The sequence below is a fragment of the Apodemus sylvaticus genome, chromosome 17 (genome assembly GCF_947179515.1).
Source record: "Apodemus sylvaticus chromosome 17, mApoSyl1.1, whole genome shotgun sequence".
Taxonomy (NCBI): domain Eukaryota; kingdom Metazoa; phylum Chordata; class Mammalia; order Rodentia; family Muridae; genus Apodemus; species Apodemus sylvaticus.
In genome coordinates this window covers 51,147,426-51,167,822 of record NC_067488.1, presented here as the reverse complement: position 1 = coordinate 51,167,822, position 20,397 = coordinate 51,147,426, and the positions used below count along the sequence as shown (strand labels likewise).

The 20,397-nt window shown below is 44.2% G+C and overlaps 1 pseudogene; it reads left to right on the top strand.

Annotated features, from left to right (window-relative positions):
* Positions 1–13,940: 13,940 nt before the first annotated feature.
* Positions 13,941–20,188, top strand: LOC127667360 (cytochrome P450 2D9-like; annotated as a pseudogene).
* The last annotated feature ends 209 nt before the right edge of the window (positions 20,189–20,397 follow it).

Here is a 20,397-nt window from a genome sequence, read left to right as displayed (position 1 = left end):
ACTGGCACACTCCCAGCTGTCTGTCAGATGTGTCAGAGGGTGGGACTCCCAGTCACCAGGGTGACTCAGGCTGAGGACACTGCTCACAGGGAACCTCAGTGAGCCTCACTGACCAGGGTCTTCGTGAGTGCCAGAGAGATGGAGCACCCACATGGATGACCTGTCTCCACACTCTCCAAGTCAGACTCAGGTGACCAGGGACCACTTGCCTAAACACTGTTACCAATGTAAATGGTCCCACATGGCCCTCATCCCCAGTCATGTAGAGACACTGCTGTCACATGTCCCAGGCTCTCAGGCAAGGTCTCCCTCTTCCTGACAGGACTCTAGCACATCTCTTGGAATGTGCAGGACAGAACTTCTTAAGCTGCAGTTGATCTTCAGCCCTGTCCACACTCCTTGCCATTCTAGGCAGATTGGTGCGTTTGTCTGAGCCCCTTTTCTGTCTTATTGTGGTCAGGCATCACTAATGTTCACAAGCAGTAACATGTATTTCTCATGGTGTTGGGGATTCACCCCAAGGCCTTATGTACTCTCAGCCAGAGCACTCCAGTGCACCATACCCAAGGTGTATGTGTATGTGTGTGTTCATGTGTTTCTTATGTGGTCACATATACCTGTAGCATTGGTACATTTGTGTGTGGGCATGTGTGTGGTATAGGTTTGTGTTCATTGCCATGTGTATATATGCTATAAATGAATACATGTGTACATATGCCTGTGTGTACATGTGTGAATATGCATATGTCTATATGTGAATTGTGTGTATCTATGTGATCAAATGACTGTCTCTGTGTATGAAAGTGTATGGATGTGCATGTGTAATATGTATGTCCACCTCTCTATATGCTTCTGCATTTAAGAGTACGTGTGTATCTGTGTTTCTTGCTGTATGTATGTACACATGTATGTGCACATCTGTGTGCACCTGTATGCTTGTGTGTGTAAATGTGTGTGTGAGCATGTGTGTCTGTGTGTATATGCATGTGTGTGAATGTGTATGAATGTGTGTGCTCAAGTGTGCCTGTTCATGTACATGAGTGTGCATATGCATTTGTGTGTACAAGTTTGTGTGCGTGTGTGTGCATGTGTGTGGTTTTGCCCATGTGCCTGTGTGCATGTGTGTGTATATGTGATCATGAGCATGTGTGCATGTTCCTATATGTGTGCATGCAGGTGTGCATTTGTGGGGGGTTCTGGGGGAGGCTGTTTGTTCAAGTATGCTTGAGTGCCGTGTGTCCTGATAATCAGGCCTGCACAGCCATGTGAGCACACAGAGGACAATGCCAACTGTCTCCCAGTGTCCCCCTTCAGTTTTACTATGGAGATCATGGAGCTTATCTTGTCAGGGATTCTGGCTGGCCAATGAGGATGCACCAGTCCCTGCACCCACTGCTGTTGTTACTGTCACACAACACCAAGACCAGGTGTACATAGGTGCTAGGATCTGAACTCGGGTCTTTGTGCCTTGACAGCAAGTCCTCTACCCCCTGAGCTGTCTCTGCAGCCACCTCCCTGCAGTCCCCTGGATGTGGTGGCAGAAGCAACAGTCCTGGAGCACATGACATGTCTCAGTACTGTCCTTACTTAGACTGACTGTTTCTTTGGAGGTATTCCTCCTTCCCGTTTTCTGCATAATTTGATCTACTCTACTGCTTTCCAGACCTGCTCTACAATCTCAAACCACATCAATAGAATCAGGAGAGCACAGGACCCACAGCCCTGCCCACCAGCTACATTTCAGAAGTCACAACTTTTCTAGCTTCTAGGTTCCCCAGTCTATCCTGAGATGATATGGTTACTGAAGGTCACAGACTTGATTGGCTGAGCTGTCTCTCAGTAGCCACAAGATGGCAGCAAAGGTAGCCTGAGACATAGGAGGAATCTGCAGGGTTTGAGGATGTATCCCCTTGATCCTGCCTGGCCCCACCCTGGCATCTGATTGACCCTGAATGGTGAAAGAAGCCATCCTGTGTCTATCCACAAACCCAAATAAACAGAGAGGCATCTTTCAATGCCTGGCCTTCAAAGGGCTATAGAGAAGATTTCCACAGAGTTACATCATTGAGGCAACTAGCTGTGGGGCTTTTTCTCCACATTGTGTTTGAAGGAATTGTATACATGTAGGGGGGGTTTTGGTATTTATTTGGTTGGTTTAGTTTTCTGAGACAGAAATATTCTGTGTAGCCACAACTATCTTAGAATTCATCCTGTACACCAAGCAGGCACCAAACTCAGAGATCCACCAGCCCCTACACTCCAAGTGCTGAAATTACAGACATACTCCATCACTTCCTGGGTAAATATAGTTTTTCCATCCGATAAATTTTGACTATTTTGTGGCTTCCCCAACTCCTCCCAGATAACCAACCAAGGACGCCTCATTCTTAACATTCTTCTTAACAGTCATACGTCCCCCTCTGCTGTCTCTGCATGTGCCAGTCCTGTCAGCTGGACAAAAGCAATAATCCCTTGGGAAGAGAGAGCCTACATTGAGAAGACGCTCCCAGCAGACTGGACTGTAGTGCATTTCCTTGATTGATGGGTGCTGTGGGAGGACTCAGTATCCTGTGGTGCTGCCACCCCAGGGCAGGTAGTCCTGAATGACATGAGAAAGAAGGCTGACAAGCCAGTGAGCAGCACTCCTCCATGGTCTCTGCATCAGTTCCTGCCTTGGGTCTCGGCCCGACTGCTCTAAATGAGGGCATTGTAATCTCGAGGATGATAGAACCCTTCCCTCCCACCTTTGTGTTGGATCACAGCAATAGAAACCCAAGGACAGCAGTCTGGATCTACTCCAGTTGTTTCTTCCTTTGATAGTTCTGTGTACATGTTTCTGAGGTTTTGTGGGTTGAACCCAGGGTTAGAAGCACACTAGTCACACCCCTAAACCTTTTAGATGGGTGGGAGAGTTGATGGTTAATTTCATTCTTGTATTTTACATACCATACTGTTTCCATTGGCCTCAGTTTTTCCCATTTCCTTTACATCTTGACCATCTGGTTGTTTGAGATCTTTGTTGTTAATTTTTACATGCTCATCTTTAGTCCATTTTACTACTGAACTGCAGATTTATAGCCTCATGCCACAGAGGCAGGAAAGATCCTACTTTTGACTTTTTTACAGACAGGGTCTCTCTATGCAGCCCAGGCTGACCTGGAACTCCCTATATAGAACAGGCAGGCCTTGAACTCAGAGATACATCTTCCACTGTTTCTGTCTCCAAGGTACCACCTTATCCATAGCCACCACCAAAGAGACTGCTGAGTGGCCCTACCCTGACACTGACTCCCTTCATGGCTCCAATTTTTGATTGTTCTATTTTTAAATGAATTATTTATACATTGTATGTATTAGGTCTGAGTACATTGTAGCTGTCTTCAGACATACCAGTAGAATATATTGGACCCTGTTTCCGAGAATTGGGAGCCAAAATGGGGTTGTGGGAATTGAACTCAGGACCTCTGGAAGAACAGCCAGTGCTCTTAACGGCTGAGCAATCTCTCCTGCTCCTATTTGAATGTATTTAATCCACTGTAATATTCTAAATCCCTATATCTGACACTTCTTTCAATTTTTCCCCTTCATTTTTGCCATCATATCTTCCTCCACCTGCACTGCACGCAGCACCCTGGTTTCCATATCCTCAGGAACCATCACTGCAGGCTGTCTACTGACATAGTGAGAACATCACTACAGACTCATCTCCTGCTGTATTTAGGATGCCACATTGTCCCTCTAAGGTCTGACCAACACTGCAATCACCCATACCACGTCCAGACCTTCCTCCAGAGCTCTTCAGATGTCCAGATCTCCCTGCTGACCTCTCATTGATCATGCAGCATGTGTCTCTTGTTTACAAAGGGCCTGTTCATCCCGTTCCACAGCTATGCCCTTTGACTGTCGTATTTCTCAACAATTTTATCAAATACAGCATGACTGTCACAAGTTACAACAACAAATAAGTATCCTTTTCCACTCAGTCTTCAAAACTTCTACTCTCCCAGTCTTTCCATCCCTATCATCCTAGAATATCCTATCACTCAATACACAACCATGTGCTTTACTGTCCGGTGAGCAGCAGGTTTAACAGTTTGCTGTTTGGGGGGTGCACTTCTCATGGTTCAAATATGTGTCCTTCAGCCTTGTTGTGGCCCAACACACATGCTGGCATCCACCTACACACAAGAGGAAGTCACAATACCAAACCCCACAGAAGCCTTGTTGGGAAGGTCTCTCTCTCATTAACCTATCATGTCTCAAAACATACTCCTCAATGAATATTAGGAGCATTAAAGCTCTAAATACCAAAGTGGATCAATAGCTGTGGATGGCTGGGAACATGGCTCTCCAGTCATAAAGCAACTCTTGTCTCTTTCTGGTAAGTCTCAGTCTTGGACTTGAAGTTCATGCTGGACTTTCCAGCCTTTTGCTTGCATTTCTATCTTGTAACTATTTTCTCATTGTTTACTATGGAGGTTAAGTCAAAATATTTACAATTCCTTCATTTTTGCTACTTACTGAAAGTACTGCTCAATCATTGGTTCCATGGTTTGAGATTTCATAGGTACCAGCCCATGGTAATGAAACACAGTCCCACTGTGACCTCACATCACTAGGCCAACACTATCGATCCAGGAATGAACCAACCATACCCAACCTCAGCCAGCCTCTGCCCAAACTAAACTTACCCAAGGCTGCCCTCAAGAGTCACAGTCACACAATGGGTCACATCCAACTCCCCAGAATGCTTAGGGAAAGAAGGAAGACCTAGAGATGGCCCTGACACTCACTGCTGGTCCTCATTTCAATGAAACTAGCCAATTCAAAGGTATTAAAGAGAAATAAACAGTGGACAGGACAGAGCCCAGGAGAAATGTGGCCAGGTTGCATGTGATCACTTCCAGTGGAGTCCAAAGGAAAGCGATCAACTATCTGTTGACATGTATGCAGAAAATTGCAAACCTAGGAAAAGTGCTGTCCCACTGCAGCAATGCTTGATGGACAGGGACTCAGTCCTGTTTTGGACATGGTGCATCTGTGCTGCTACCATGACTATGCAGATGCCAGTGCCCCTCAAGTCACATGATCCTGACAGACCACAGTGGTTACCACAGCTGAGAGGACATGGACAGAGGATAAAGGGAACTGGACAGTGGCAGAAGGCGCAGGAGGAGCAGAGCATACTGTCCTCTCCCAAGAGCCAGACAGGAAACCCATCACAGCACCCTCTCCTCAGCACTGTCTGTGCACTTAACTCACAAGGGTTCACTTACCTGATGCAGGAAAATCCAGCCTGAGTCATCCCATCGCTGACAGGGGCCAGCACTCAGTCAGCACCACTGCTTCTCTTTGATAATGTCATGACTGACACACACAGGGAGAGATGAGAGTCCAAATGTGTTGTCCCAGCACTGAGAGTCAGGGCTAGTTATCAGGTACCAGAAGTTACCCTGGAAAGGTCCTGGAGCAAACCAGGTGGAACACAGCAGCCTGAGTCTGTCAGTGTCCTCAGCAAGTTGCTTCCCTAATCCCCTTTCTGACCATGACTGCCAGGAAACATTCTCACATAGATAGCAAAACCTCCTCCTTTCAGCCGTATTATGTGCTAAAGCCTGCTTTTAGAAGGAAAAATACTAGCTCTAGGTTTGTCAAATAGCAAATTGGTCAGTACATACAGAGCTCACCTGAGTTGGTTAGAACAAACAGGCCACCTGCAGTTAGGTTACCAAACCAACCTCTTTCCACCTCACCTCCTCTTGACCATTTTACCTAGCCAACTTTCTGTAGTAGTAGCCAGCTTTCCCATGAGATTCTGAGAGACAATTCTGAGAGACTACTCCCTAGAGACAATGCTTCTCCCCTGGAAAGTGTTCACTGCAAACAATATTTGCCCCCTCATACCCCCTCCCTACATCCTGCTTGTTTTCCTTTATATTGTGGTGTGAGAAAATAAAATTTGACAGCTTGATTAGAATCCTGTCTTGCTCTTCATCTCTTGAGTCTCTTGTCCCCAGTTCTCTCCTAGGTGGTCCAGGGAACCCCATTACTGTCCTGTGGGTCAGGACAATCTGTCACCCAATGTTGAGGCCCCCTGTGGAGTCATCCAGGAGAGAACACCATGCTAGGAAAGGGCCCTTCGATTGTAGCTCCTAGAGCAGATAGGTCAAGGCACAGTTGACCTGTCGATGACTGGTCAAGGAATAATGATCATGGCACAGGTCTTGGAAGGTAAGACATGGGACAAGAATTCATTTAGCAATCCCTGTTCATTTCATGGATTAAATAATCTCTCAAGACGTGAAGGTCCAGGATTAAGAAAAAGGATTTTAAGAATTTCTTAGACTTTGTCAGACAAATTTGTCCTTGGTTCCCAGAAGAAGAGACAATTGAAAAATTTAGGTTAAAAAGTAAGATCTTCACAAATGTTTTATTTTATGTAAAATAAAAGAAAAAAAGTCTAAAAAACAAAAAATGAAAAATCGATGATGGAAAAATTTTAGCTCAAATATATTTATATTATACATGGCTCTTAGAAGTAGAAATGGTAAATATATAAATAAAAAATTATACATGTTGAGGAGGAATTAAAGAGGTTACAAAAGCAGAGCACTGGGGAGCAACTATTAGTGGCTGGTACTGTGCCTCCTCTCTCTTCTCTGGCAGAATTCCCAGAAGAAGTAAAAGACAAAGAGGTAAATCTTTTTTTTTATTCGATATAATTTATTTACATTTCAAATGATTTCCCCTTTTCTAGCCCCCCCCCACTCCCCGAAAGTCCCATAAGCCCCCTTCTCTTCCCCTGTCCTCCCTCCCACCCCTTCCCAGTTCCCCGTTCTGGTTTTGCCAAATACTGTTTCACTGAGTCTTTCCAGAACCAGGGGCCAGTCCTCCTTTCTTCTTGTACCTCATTTGATGTGTGGATTATGTTTTGGGTATTCTAGTTTTCTAGGTTAATAACCACTTATTAGTGAGTGCATACCATGATTCACCTTTTGAGTCTGGGTTACCTCACTTAGTATGATGTTCTCTAGCTCCATCCATTTACCTAAGAATTTCATGAATTCATTGTTTCTAATGGCTGAATAGTACTCCATTGTGTAGATATACCACATTTTTTGCATCCACTCTTCTGTTGAGGGATACCTGGGTTCTTTCCAGCATCTGGCAATTATAAATAGGGCTGCTATGAACATAGTAGAGCATGTATCCTTATTACATGGTGGGGAATCCTCTGGGTATATGCCCAGGAGTGGTATAGCAGGATCTTCTGGAAGTGAGGTGCCCAGTTTTCGGAGGAACCGCCAGACTGCTTTCCAGAGTGGTTGTACCAATTTGCAACCCCACCAGCAGTGGAGGAGTGTTCCTCTTTCTCCGCACCCCAAAGAGGTAAATCTTAAGTGAAAGAGAGAAAAAAGTAGATTTCAGAAAAGCAGTTGTTCCATGTCCGGGATGTTGTATCGAAAAAAGGAACTTGTTAAAAGCTATTTCACCTATTTCTCTCTTGGGCACAAGAGAAAAGTGGGAGACACCCTGCTTTCTCTCTGAATCCTATTGGAGATATCCTTAGTTCGGGTTAGTATATTTGGATCTCTTTGGGACATCAAGTTCTCTTCCCTCTCTGTCTTTCTTCTGTCCTTGGTGCACCAATCTGACCATATGCCTGTCAATTTATGTTTGACTTTGTTTTGTTGTTTGAATGATTGTTGTACTATGTTACTTGTTAAAAATAAAAAATGGTAAAAAAACAAAGCAAAACAAAACAAAAAACCATCATCTGCTGGCAGTCCGGCCAGTAGCAGTTTACACAGTGGAAAGCTGATTTAAGGTGCCTCAAATTCTTAACTAAGAGTGAAACACAGCAGGAGAAAATGTTACTTCTTAAAAGGCCAGCAGCCTCAAGTTCTAGGGCAAGTGGACTAATGGTTATTTCTCCTACAAATACTTCTACAATGGTGATGATTGGGTTCAAAGTGCTTTTTTTCCTTTAATCATGTAATCACTTCATTTTTGTTTCTAATTGGTCTTAAAGATATAAATGTTTTGCATGTCTTGACTATAGAGTATTGGCTCATAAGTTATTGGACATGATTTCAAAGGTATAATGATGGTAACAAAAAGTTAGCTTAAAACTGACAATTCAGGGTTAGAGCTATCTTAGGCAGCATATGGCATGACACACCCCAAGAAAAAGAGGCCTCTAAGATATTTCTAAATTGACATGATGTTTTGTGTGGATCTTATCCTAGAAGTTAGACTTAAGAGGAATAAGATTTAAAATGATGTCTCTTTAATAAGTTACACTGTCATACATTGGAATATGGGAACTGGTAGACAAACTTTGCAGTGTGAAAGTAACCCATTTGCCATTTATTTTAGGGAGAAAAGATTGTTTAAAATTTGGTTTTGCTTTCCAAAATTGTAGTTATGCTTTAATATTACAAAAGAAAATAAAAAATTAAGGTAAAAATTGCCAGTGTACCATTGAGTGCAGTTTGCAGTCTGATTGAAGGCTCATGATTTTTAACATAGTTTGTAATTAAGATGATTTCAAGAGTAATAACTGTGAAAAACAGCTGTGGCCAGTATGGGCCTGTTGTGACTTCTTCACAAGTTTATTAGCTACAGTGGTAGAAGTAAAATTTAATGCCCAAGATTGAAAAGGATATCTCAGTGAAATTTTATTTGATATCAAACAGGCTCCTTTGACTACTAAAAACAGCTAATAAAATTTTTCCGAGAATCCTAAAATTACAGGTACATCTGTTATTTGACCTTCATACAATGGAGTCTGGTTACACGCTATTACATGCAGGACTGGAGGGTCTGGCCTTAGAGACAATAAACTCAGATCAGAAGATTTACATTTGAGTTAATACAAAGCTCAGAGCTGCCTCAGCAGAGGCTTGTGTGATGCTGCTTTTGTCTTGCAGGCCTCACCTTGAGACTTTCTGGTCAAAAGAATATTTTTAACAGATTCATACAGATGTGGTTCAAAATACAGTTCAAACTTAGATCTGTGAAAGATTAACAAAGCTATATAGAAATTATGAAGGCATTAAAATTTGGCCTACCTACTCCATACAAAATTATTATATATTTAAAGGGTTGTTTTTTGCTTTGCAGATCCTGATAATTATAAAAGCATTTGCTTCTAACTTTAAAAGAGCATAAGCTAACTTTAAAAAACCAATAAAATGATTTCATTATAAAGTTTTTCCTCAAGGAATGACTAATAGCCTTACCTTATATGGGAAAACTGTTTTGTCTCTGCTTCAATACAAGAAGCTAAGATCTTAAATTTTTCAATATATATTGTTTATAGAATTTGATTACAGGCCTTTGCTCTTAACAATGGGCTTTTAAACTTTGTAAGTAAATGATTTTCCAAAGGTGTTAAGATAAATTATTTGGTTAAGATACTGCTTTAAGCTTGCCACAAGAGGATTTAAGCCTCTGATGTTCTCAAGGTAGATGGAAAATAAATTGTGAGAGACATAACTTAGAGAAAGCTACTGTAAGCATTTGTCAACAGTTTATGATATGTGTTCACTGCCATTTCTTGACCAAGACGACATTAATGTAAAATCTCTCCAAATGAAGTTTTAAAATCTTCCATTAAAGATTTGATGTGATAATAAAGTGTTTCAAGAAAAATCATAAAAATATTTTTTAAAAATATTTTAAGAGACAGATGAAACATTTGTTCCTTGTTTCAAACAGTAATCAAATTGATTGTTATGGATAGTTTATCTGTTACATGGCAAGCCTTTTTGGACAAATTAATAATTATTATCCAAAAGATAAATTGTTAAAATTTGATTCCATACATGCTTTTATATTTCTATACATGGAGTCTATAAAAAACTGCATCTATTGTGGGAGTAAAGCTCATATAATTAGATCTCAAGTTTATTCTTTTGAGTTTCCCCTTGCTTCAGCACAGATAATTAAATTAGGTGCTGTAGTTGCTATTTTGAAAATGCTAAAAATCACATTTTTAATTAAGATAATGATAATATATATATACATATATATGTATATATATCTATATCTTGGCTTACAATTAATTGAAATTGTTTTTTAAAATCTGTTAATTCTTAAATTTTAAACTTATTTATACAAATAAAATTCAAGTTAAAAAATTAAAAAATACGCATATGACTACTGGCAAATTTTCAAGTTTTCTAGTTACAACTGTTTTAACAGAAGAAACAACTAAAAAATAAAATTAGTCATTACATGCATTATTTTTCTATACTGGATGTTCCAAATCAGATTAAGACAAATATTATAACTGACTTACAGTCAGTAGTTTGAGATGTTTTATTAACAATTTAATATTAGTCATATTACTGAGAATCCTTATAATCTTCAAGGACAAGATATTGTGGAACAGGCCCATAGAACTTTAAAACAATATTTTGAAAAATAAAGAGGGGAGAATCTTATCTCTGTATCCCACAAAAAAATTAAAATTTCAATGCCAAGGAACTCTCTGAGTGTGGAGAAGAGGGCTTGTTTGTGGTTTTTTTCTGGAGAATCCCAAAGGAACATGCTAGCTGCCAGAGTATGCTAATGCTGAGACAAAGAATGATGCTGATTATAGTCATTGAAAATGGCTGCTGTCCTCAACACCTTTGGATGCCTCCTACTAATGCTGATACCACAGACATTTGTAGATTCAACATCCCTCACTGCATGGCGATTTTATTTAGCTGAAAATTGGACAAATTATAAATAGATTAAAGAGGAGATATTGGCTACTGCTGCTTATCCCCCTTCAGGGTGTCAAAAGGCCATATATTTAAATTTTACAGTTTTAAAGTGTAGACTAGGTAGAACGTGGCCTGCCCTTTGTTTTCTTTAAGAGATCCACAGGATTTACTTTGGTTGTTTGGGACTCTTGGGATAGCCGCTGGACTTTTCCTTGTAGGATTTCATCCAAGTAAAATGCAACTTTACACCCCCGCCCAGTTCTCCAATAATTGACAAGTCCTGCAAGGCCTCTAAGCCCTCTACCAAGGGATGATGCACACCTTTACAAATTAAGCTAAGCACCTACAGAAAATCTGCCAATTTAAATTGACAAAAAGGTTATGAATGGGGTCTTCGCCTCTACCAATCTGGCTCAGATATGGGTATTATCTTCACTATTAAGCTTCTTAAAGAGCCTTTACATCATATCCAGCCAGTCCCAAAGGGGCCTAATCCTGTGTTGGTACCTCTTCCTGCTCCTCCTAGAGGAACAGACCAGGACACCACCCATGTTCCCTCTATTAAAGGCACCTCCCTGCCTTCTGTATTTATCCAATGGCCACCAGCCAGGCCACTAGCCACTATTCTGCCTATACCACCCCCACAACCAGCTTCCACTAAAAATCTAGTCCTTTCTTTAGTTAATCAGACCTTTCTTACCTTAAATGAATTTTCCCCTGAACTTGAAGATTGCTGGTTGTGCTACCATTTTACAAGGAATTGCCATTCTCGGTGATCCCCTCCATGTTGATGATCCACGACACCGATACTGCCATTTGGCAGAAGGGCACATGGCCATGTCTTTTATTAACTCAAATATCTGGCCTGGGACTTTATGTGGCCTCTAGTGGAAAGAATGTCACCTCAGCCTATGCTCATTTGTGCAATGAAACTTTTTCTCCCCCTCCTGGCAATTTTTTTTATTCCCTCCACAAATGGAACCTGGTGGGTGTGCCTTGATAGCCTCACACCTTGTCTCTCTGCCTCGGTTTTTCAAAATCAAATGGATGGAGCAATCCCTGAATTTTGTATCCTTCTTAAGATGGTTCCTTGTTTAGTTTATTACCACTTTGAAGATTTTTTTCTACCTATGGGATCAACCCATATCCATTAATATCTCCACCTCTTTGAGCCGCTCCTGCAGAGAACCTATCTCTGACATTACTATCTCTGTCATACTTGGACTCAGAGCTGTGGGAGTGGGGACAGATATCTCTTCCCTTGTTCTTTCCAATTCCAGCTACACAGAGCTCAGTGCTACCATCAACCGAGATGTCCAACGCCTTCAACAATGGATAAATAACCTCTCTGACTTCATTGACTCCCTAGCTGAGGTTGTCCTACAAAATAGGTGAGGACTTGATCTCCTGTTCTTTCAACAAGGTGGACTTTGTGCAGCTTTAAAAGAAGAATGCTGCTTCTATAGTAGTAAAACAGGAGTTGTCAAAGATAGCATGAGAGAAGTTAGAGAAGAGCTAGTAAAACAAAAGAGAAAAAGAGAACAGGCAGAAAGTTGGTATGAAAATTGCTTTTCCACCTCCCCATGGCTCACTACCATTTTACCCAGTATTCTTGGACCCTTTGCGGATCTATTATTGTTATGTTCTTTTGGACATGGGTTTTTAATCGCCTCACCACCCTAATTGAGCAACAGGTAGATGACCTGGCAGTCAAGCCCATTCAGACACATTACCATCATTTGGCTATAGAGAATCAAGAGATGGCTACCCAGTACCCCAGGGAAGTTACAAAACAGCCCAAATGGCACTATCTTGTGCCCCAGCAGAGAGAGAGAGCATGCCTATCACAGCCATTCAAGTCAGGACTCCAGAAGGAGGCTTCAAACTCAAGTCACTCGTAATAATACCATTGCTGAGCAGTTAGCCAATGACGGGCACCTTCCCAGGACCATGCCCACCTAAGGCAGGAATCTCTGGAGACTGGCAGAGATCTCCAGGGATGGGTAAGGGTCGAAATTCCTAAGACAGGTGCTACCCCATCTTTTGGTTCCTCATCTGCTTTATTCATCAATGATTTCCGACCTCTGCTCTATATAATACAGAGAAGGGAGAGATGCCAGGAGCCATTCTCACATAGATCTCAAAACCTCCTTCTTTCAGCCATCTTACATGCTCAAACCTGCTTTTAGAAGAAAAAATACTAGCTCTCAGGTTTGCCAAATAGCAAGTTGGCCAGTACATACAGAGCTCACCTGAGTTGATTAGAAGAAACAGAGCTCACCTGCAGTTAGGTTACCATGTTTCCTTTTTTCCACTTCACCTACTCATGACCATTTTACCTAGCCAACTTCCTGCAGTGATAGCCAGCGTTCCCATGACAATTCTGAGAGAGAGTTCTGAGAGACTACTCCCTAGAGACAATGTTTAGAGACAATGCTTGCCCCCTGAGAGACACTTCCCTGGAGACAATGTTTGCCCCCTCAAACCCCTTCCCCATATCTTGCTTGCTTTCCTTTATATTGTGGTGTGAGAAAAGAAAATTTGACAGCTTGATCAGAATCCAGTCTTGCTGTCCATCTCTTGAGTCTCTTGTCCTCCATTCTCTCCTAGGTAGTCCAGGGAACCCCGCTGACTGTCCTGCAGGTTGGGACACATGACCATGCTGGTGTTCTGACTCCCACACAAGTCTCCTTTCAGGCCAAATTGGGGCTTGAGATAGACCCTTGTCTCAGCCCCAATCTATGGTTCCATTCTATGGAATGGGGTTGAGCAAGGCCAAGAAGCATGGATAGAAAGAAGAAGACATGGAGGGTTCAGACCAGCAATAAGCATGGAGTCACCCATAGGTATCAGTGTCACAGAGGTGGGCAGTGCAGGGGTGGCATCCACAATCAGAGAGGATCATACCTGTGCCTAGTCTTTGTTGTGGGCTGCACAATGTGGTCTCCATTCAGCCCCTGCCTCCTTTCTGACACACTTAAGGTGCAGCAGAGAGATCATGCCTGGATTCCACTGGGATTTCTGAGCCTTTGATCTTTAGATATCTGTACCATGAGCAAGCCCTCTGAAATAGGATCCAATGTCCTCTACTGGTGTGTCTGTAGACAGCTACAGTGTACTCATATCTAATACATAAAATGAAAAAGCAATACTTTTAAACAAAAACAATCAAATTATGGAGCTCTAAAGGGAGTCAATGTCAGGGGAGGGCCACTCAGCAGCATGTTTGGTGGCGGCTATGGATCTGGTGGTGCCTTGGTGGCAGAAACAGTGGAAGATATATCCAAGACTGTTGCCAAGTCAGATTGATCCACCAAGAAACAAGGAGGAATATGAAACAGAGGCCAGCATGTGTCAAGTTCCTGTCCCAAATTAGTGGTCCCCAAAGAATCTCAGATCATTACTCAGCTTCCTCAGTCTGGGTCTGAGAATTCCCATGTTCTATGTGTTCCTGCCGGATCAGCTAGGTGACAACAGACCTGTCCTCAAGATGGCAGTTCTACAGCTGCACTTACCCCACTGGCCCTCACTTCCCAACAGGGCCTCTAGCTGTCTTCTCAGCACTGACACTCAGTCTCCCACAGGGATTCCCGTTTCCCTCCCCCACTGCCCTTCCCTCACTCATATGGACTCCAGTCCCTTTCCCTCAACTGCAGAAGACAGCCTCCCACTGCTCACATATCTAAAGAAGCCATTGACTAGATGCCAGTCACTCCTCACTTACTGCCCACAAAGTGCTCCATGGAGGTCTAGGACATATCATTCCTCTCTGAGACAATGAACACAAGCTCCCAAAACTTTGCATGGGTACCATACCAGATTATTTTCCTGCACGCAATGATCAGATCATCCATCTTTAAGAAGGAGTCTACAGTTAAGGGACACCTGGGTTCTTTCCAGCATCTGGCAATTATAAATAGGGCTGCTATGAACATAGTAGAGCATGTATCCTTATTACATGGTGGGGAATCCTCTGGGTATATGCCCAGGAGTGGTATAGCAGGATCTTCTGGAAGTGAGGTGCCCAGTTTTTGGAAGAACCGCCAGACTGATTTCCAGAGTGGTTGTACCAATTTGCAACCCCACCAGCAGTGGAGGAGTGTTCCTCTTTCTCCACATCCTCTCCAACACCTGCTGTCTCCTGAATTTTTAATCTTAGCCATTCTGACTGGTGTAAGGTGAAATCTCAGAGTTGTTTTAATTTGCATTTCCCTAATGACTAATGAAGTTGAGCATTTTTTAAGATGCTTCTCCGCCATCCGAAGTTCTTCAGGTGAGAATTCCCTGTTTAACTCTGTACCCCATTTTTTAATAGGGTTGTTTGGTTTTCTGGAGTCTAACTTCTTAAGTTCTTTATATATATTGGATATTAGCCCTCTATCTGATGCAGGATTGGTGAAGATCTTTTCCCAATTTGTTGGTTGCCGATTTGTCCTTTTGATGGTGTCCTTTGCCGTACAGAAACTTTGTAATTTTATGAGGTCCCATTTGTCAATTCTTGATCTTAGAGCATACGCTATTGGTGTTCTGTTCAGAAATTTTCTCCCTGTACCAATGTCCTCAAGGAGGAGAAGTGGCCCCTTGTTCTAGAAAGACTCAGTGAAGAAGTATAGGGCAAAACCAGAACGGGGAAGTGGGAAGGGGTGGGTGGGAGGACAGGGGGAGAAAAGGGGGCTTATGGGACTTTCGGGGAGTGGGGGGCTAGAAAAGGGGAAATCATTTGAAATGTAAATAAAAAATATATCGAATAAAAAAAAAGAAACTTCAAACTCTTTGAAGGCTTGCTGTAAACTATGAGTGACTCTGTATTCTAATCAGGAAGTTTGATGGCATCTGTAAATTGATCTTCTGTATCTGTTACTTGAGAAACTTTGTTCCTGATTGATGTTGCATTTCCTTGTACCAAATGGCTATGATAATTGTACCTGCCTCACTGGCTACATCTTTTGAAATAGTAATACCAACTCTTCCTGTATAAATATCCTTGCCTTAGAGCTCCAAAATACATTCAGTTCAAACCGCAAAAAAAAAAAAAAAAAAAAAAAAAAAAAAAAAAAAAAGGAGTCTACAGGACATCTGCCTACTGTGTTAAGTCCAGCAGATTCAGCATGCTCACTTCCTAGAAGGCACTAATGGATTCTGACACCTCCCTACATCTGCACAAACAAAACACAGGATTGGGCCTGGATACAGAGGACAAAGGGCAAGCCTGGCACTCCTGTACAAGGTGGCAGGATCCACGCTTGGGGATATAGAGTCCTAGGTGTTGTATTGAGTGTTGGTCATTGTCCTCTAGGAAACCTGGGCAGCAGTGGAGCTGTGATGGAGCTGCTGAGACTGGCCTGTGGCCTGTGGCCATATTCACAGTCATCTTCATATTACTGGTGGATCTCATGTACCAGCACCAGTGATGGTCTTCCCACTACCCACCAGGACCTGTGCCATGGCCTATGCTGGGTAGCCTGCTGCAGGTGGACCTAGATAACATGCCATACAGCTTGTACAAGGTGAGTGACATAGTGGTGTATGGGACCTTAAGTCATGCTGCCCATACTAGAGCTTGAGCCAGAGGTCAGATAGCAATCTGGGCCAACAGGGGAGGGCTTAAAAATGTTTTGGTGGCAGCCACTGGGAATTTCTAGGGAAAAGTTTGGAGGTCATAGTCTAGAAGGTGAAGCAGGATGTTGCAACAGGGTTCATGCTGGTTGGACAGATCAATAGCCATAGAGATCCCATGTCCCTTATGATCCTCTCAAAGAGGAGGTTGTGGCCTGCTGGGAGGTCTAATACCTGATGTCAGTCAGGACACCGAGTGCAGAGAGAGGATGTGGTTGCCTGAATCTCTTGCTGCTGTGCTCCCTGGCCTCAATGCCCATCTCCAGGAACCAGAGTTTCTTCATGTATGTTGACATGCTAAGGGACCCCAGGGGAGATTTCTGACTCTGTCAAGGTTACCACTAGAGTGACACATCTGTTATGATTGCTTTGCTGAACTTATAACATGCCACAGTGGTGGGAATCCTCAGACTGGGGATGGAGCTCAGTGAAGAGCATTTTCCAAGGATACATGAGGACCAAGGGTCAATAACAAGCAAGACACACACAAATATGCATGGACACACACACGCACACAGAGACACACATGGAAACACACACACAGAATGAGAGAGGGAGACATGGCCTCATGTACACATGCACACACACACATTCAAATATACAAATATGCATGTGTAAACATACATAAGAATGCACATACACACACACAAAATGCCTGTGCATGCTCACACTTGGAATATGCTTGTGCAGTGAGCATGGTTCTGTGATCTCTGGACACCTCCACTTCCTCCATGCTTTGTTCCTCTACTACAATTTTAAAACCACTATGGTGATGGGTTCAGCCTGCAAATGGCTTGGAAGCTGTGGTTGTGATCAACGGGCTGAAGGTGATGCAGGAAGTGCTGGTGACCCATGGAGAGGACACCGCTGACCGCCCTTCCAGGCCCATCTTCGAGTACCTGGGTGTGAAGCCCAGATCCCAAGGTAAAGGGCTGTGTGGAGGGTGCAGACGGTTTCTGAGATATGGCAATGTGGAGAGGAAGCAGAGGGCATGAATGAGGGTGGGAATGTGGTCCAGCAATTCATGGAAAACTCACTGACATCCAGGCTGCTTGTGCTGGATTGGGGGAGCAAGGTTTTCAGAGGCTCAGAGGCAGGACAAAACCCAGAGGAAAAGAGAATTGATGAGAGCAGGAGATGCCATGCCTGGGCATCGTTGGTTACACACAGATGTGTCTGCAGGTGTGGTCCTTGCATCTTACGGACCCGAGTGGCGAGAGCAGAGGCGATTCTCTGTGTCCACTCTGCGCAACTTTGGCCTGGTCAAGAAATCTCTGAAGGAGTGGGTGACCACGGAGGCTGGTCATCTCTGTGATACCTTTACAGCCCAGGCTGGTGGGTGATGGGTGAGGGACGTGGTTGGGCACAGGGAGACATGGGCACTCCACTGACTTGCTTACATCTCCACTCCCAGGGCAGGCCACCAACCCAAATACCATGTTGGACAAAGCTATGTGCAATGTGATTGCATCTCTCATTTTTGCCTGTCACATTGAATATGAAAGCCCTTACCTCACCGGAATGCTGAAAGTACTGGAAGAAAGTTTGAGAGAAGTCTCTGGCTTCATTACTGGGGTAGGAGGTGTGAGGCTACCCACAGAGCCACTTCTGTGAGTCCATCTTCCCTGGGGGAAGCTATGTACTAAGCTGTAGCAGAGGCCTTCTGGTGATCATCTGCAGGAGGATATGCCTGTTGACCACTCACCGATGGCAGGAGGGGTGAAGTTGATCAAAGTCAGGATTTCCAGTAAGGGAGAGAACATGGACCCTCTGCTTGCATAAAAGACACAACAGCTATGGTTATAGTAGGGGTAGAATATTCCTCTGTTCATCTGGGGTTAAGAGAGCCTTTAGGTGGAAATTGCAAATTTGACAATTGAAGAAGAGGCAGGTGTCGGGTGTGGACAGACAGGCTCGGGGTCCATTGTGACGGAGCCTGGCAACTGAGCTGCTCCAGGTGAATAGGAAGCAGCGCTAGCACCGAGGGTCCAGACAGATGGTGAGGGGTAAGGAGCTGCCAAGCAAGCCTCCCGACCTGAGTTTGGTGCCGGGGACCCATGTAGGACAGACACAATAGACTCTACACATTGTCCTATGGCATGCTCCCCCACACCATGACATATGAGACCTTACATGATCATTATTCCCTAATAATGTAGAGTGAATAATTGTATATACAGAAAGTTCTGAACTGTGTCTCTCACAGGTTCTTAATGCATTGCCAATACTTCTGCGCATCCCAGGGCTGGCTGACATGGTCTTCCGAAGTCATAAAACCTTCACGGCCATTCTGGATAACCTCTTGACTGAAAACAGGACCACCTGGGAGGCTGCTGATCCACCCTGAAATTTGACTGATGCCTTCCTGGCAGAGATTGAGAAGGTGATTGGCAACTCCAAAAAATGCATCCAGGGGCTGTGGGCTGAGGTGCATAAAGCACACATAGCTGTGAGTCCAGAAGGGTGGGGTCCTATGTCTCACCAAGTAACTTGGGATGGGGCAGCCCTAGAAAAAATTGGGGACCATGTGACACTTCCTCTCCCTACTGAGCCCATATTTTCTACCTGGCCCAGGCCAAGGGGAATCCTGAGAGCAGCTTCAATGATGAGAACCTGCACAGGGTGGTGGATGACCTCTTCACAGCAGGAATGGTGACCACCTCAACCATGTGTCCTGGGCCCTGCTGCTCATGATCCTGCATCTGGATGTGCAGTGTGAGCCTGGCTGGGGCTGGGGCTGGGAGGAGGTAGAGGCACACTCCCCAGATGATTGAGATGCTTGTGACTCCCAGTGGGAACTCAACCCAGACTCCAGTGCCACTCACTGGTGTCTTTATCACAGGGACTCAGTCTTTAACATGGGTGTAAGACAGGGTAGTCCCCTATGACTCTCACTGAGGAGAAGCTGTCCCCCCAGACAGAGTCCAACAGAAAATCAATCAGTTCATAAGGCAGGAGCAGCATCCAGAAATGGCAGACCAGGCCCTACACCAATGCTGTCATTCATGAGGTGCAGTGCTTTGCAGACGTTGGTCCATTGAATTTGCTAAGCACAACTAGTCATGACATTGAAGTTCAGAACTTCCTCATCCCCAAGGTAGGTCTGGGTCTGTCTCCACTTCATAATGATCACTATCAAACTAGGGCATGATAGACCAAGGCCAACACGTCCTATTCCTAACTTGTTCACAGTCCTCATGAAAAAGAAATGGCACACAAAAATGGCCACAGGACACTTTAGGGAGAATTGCAAACAGGGATGGATGCTGGGTTGGCCTCCAATGGAAGATCTGTCACTCGGCACTCCAAGGTGCTTGGAGGCTCTGGGGATGAGGATGAGTGAGGGAATCCAGTGCGTGCATGGAAGACATTTTGCATGTTATCCTAGTGACCAGGCTCTAGGCAGCCCCACCCCACTCCATGTTCACACCATTGCCTCCTGCCAGGGGACAACCCTCATCACCAACCTGTCCTCCGTGCTGAAGGATGAGACTGTCTGGGAGAAGCCCCTCCGCTTCCATCCTGAACACTTCCTGGATGCCCAGGGCCACTTTGTGAAGCCTGAGGCCTTCATGCCTTTCTCTGCAGGTGCCTGGGGAGGCCTGGCTGCCTGTCTGTCCTCAGGGTGCCTTGGGGGGTGGAGCCCCAATCAGGTCCCAGACTGACTGAACCCTCTCCCATCCACAGGCTGCTGAGCATGCCTGGGGTAGCACCTGGCCTCCATGGAACTCTTCCTCTTCTTCACCTGTCTCCTGCAGCACTTTAGCTTCTTGGTGCATGATAGACACCCAAGGCCCAGCAACAATGGCATCTTGACTATTCTAGTTGTCCCGTCCCCATACCAGCTCTGGTGATTCGTGACCAAGGACACTAATTCCAGGCCTGCTCTGCAGGGCTGGCTGAGCCATGCAAAATAAACCAGTCTTGTGGCTGCTGCTGCTGTTTTCTAATTCATATCCAGCCCCCTCTTGCTGAGTCCTCAGTCAACAGTCTCCAAACAACCTTCCCACCTGCCTCATCTCTCTCCAACAGACAACTTGACTGCTGTGATTAAAGGGTGTGC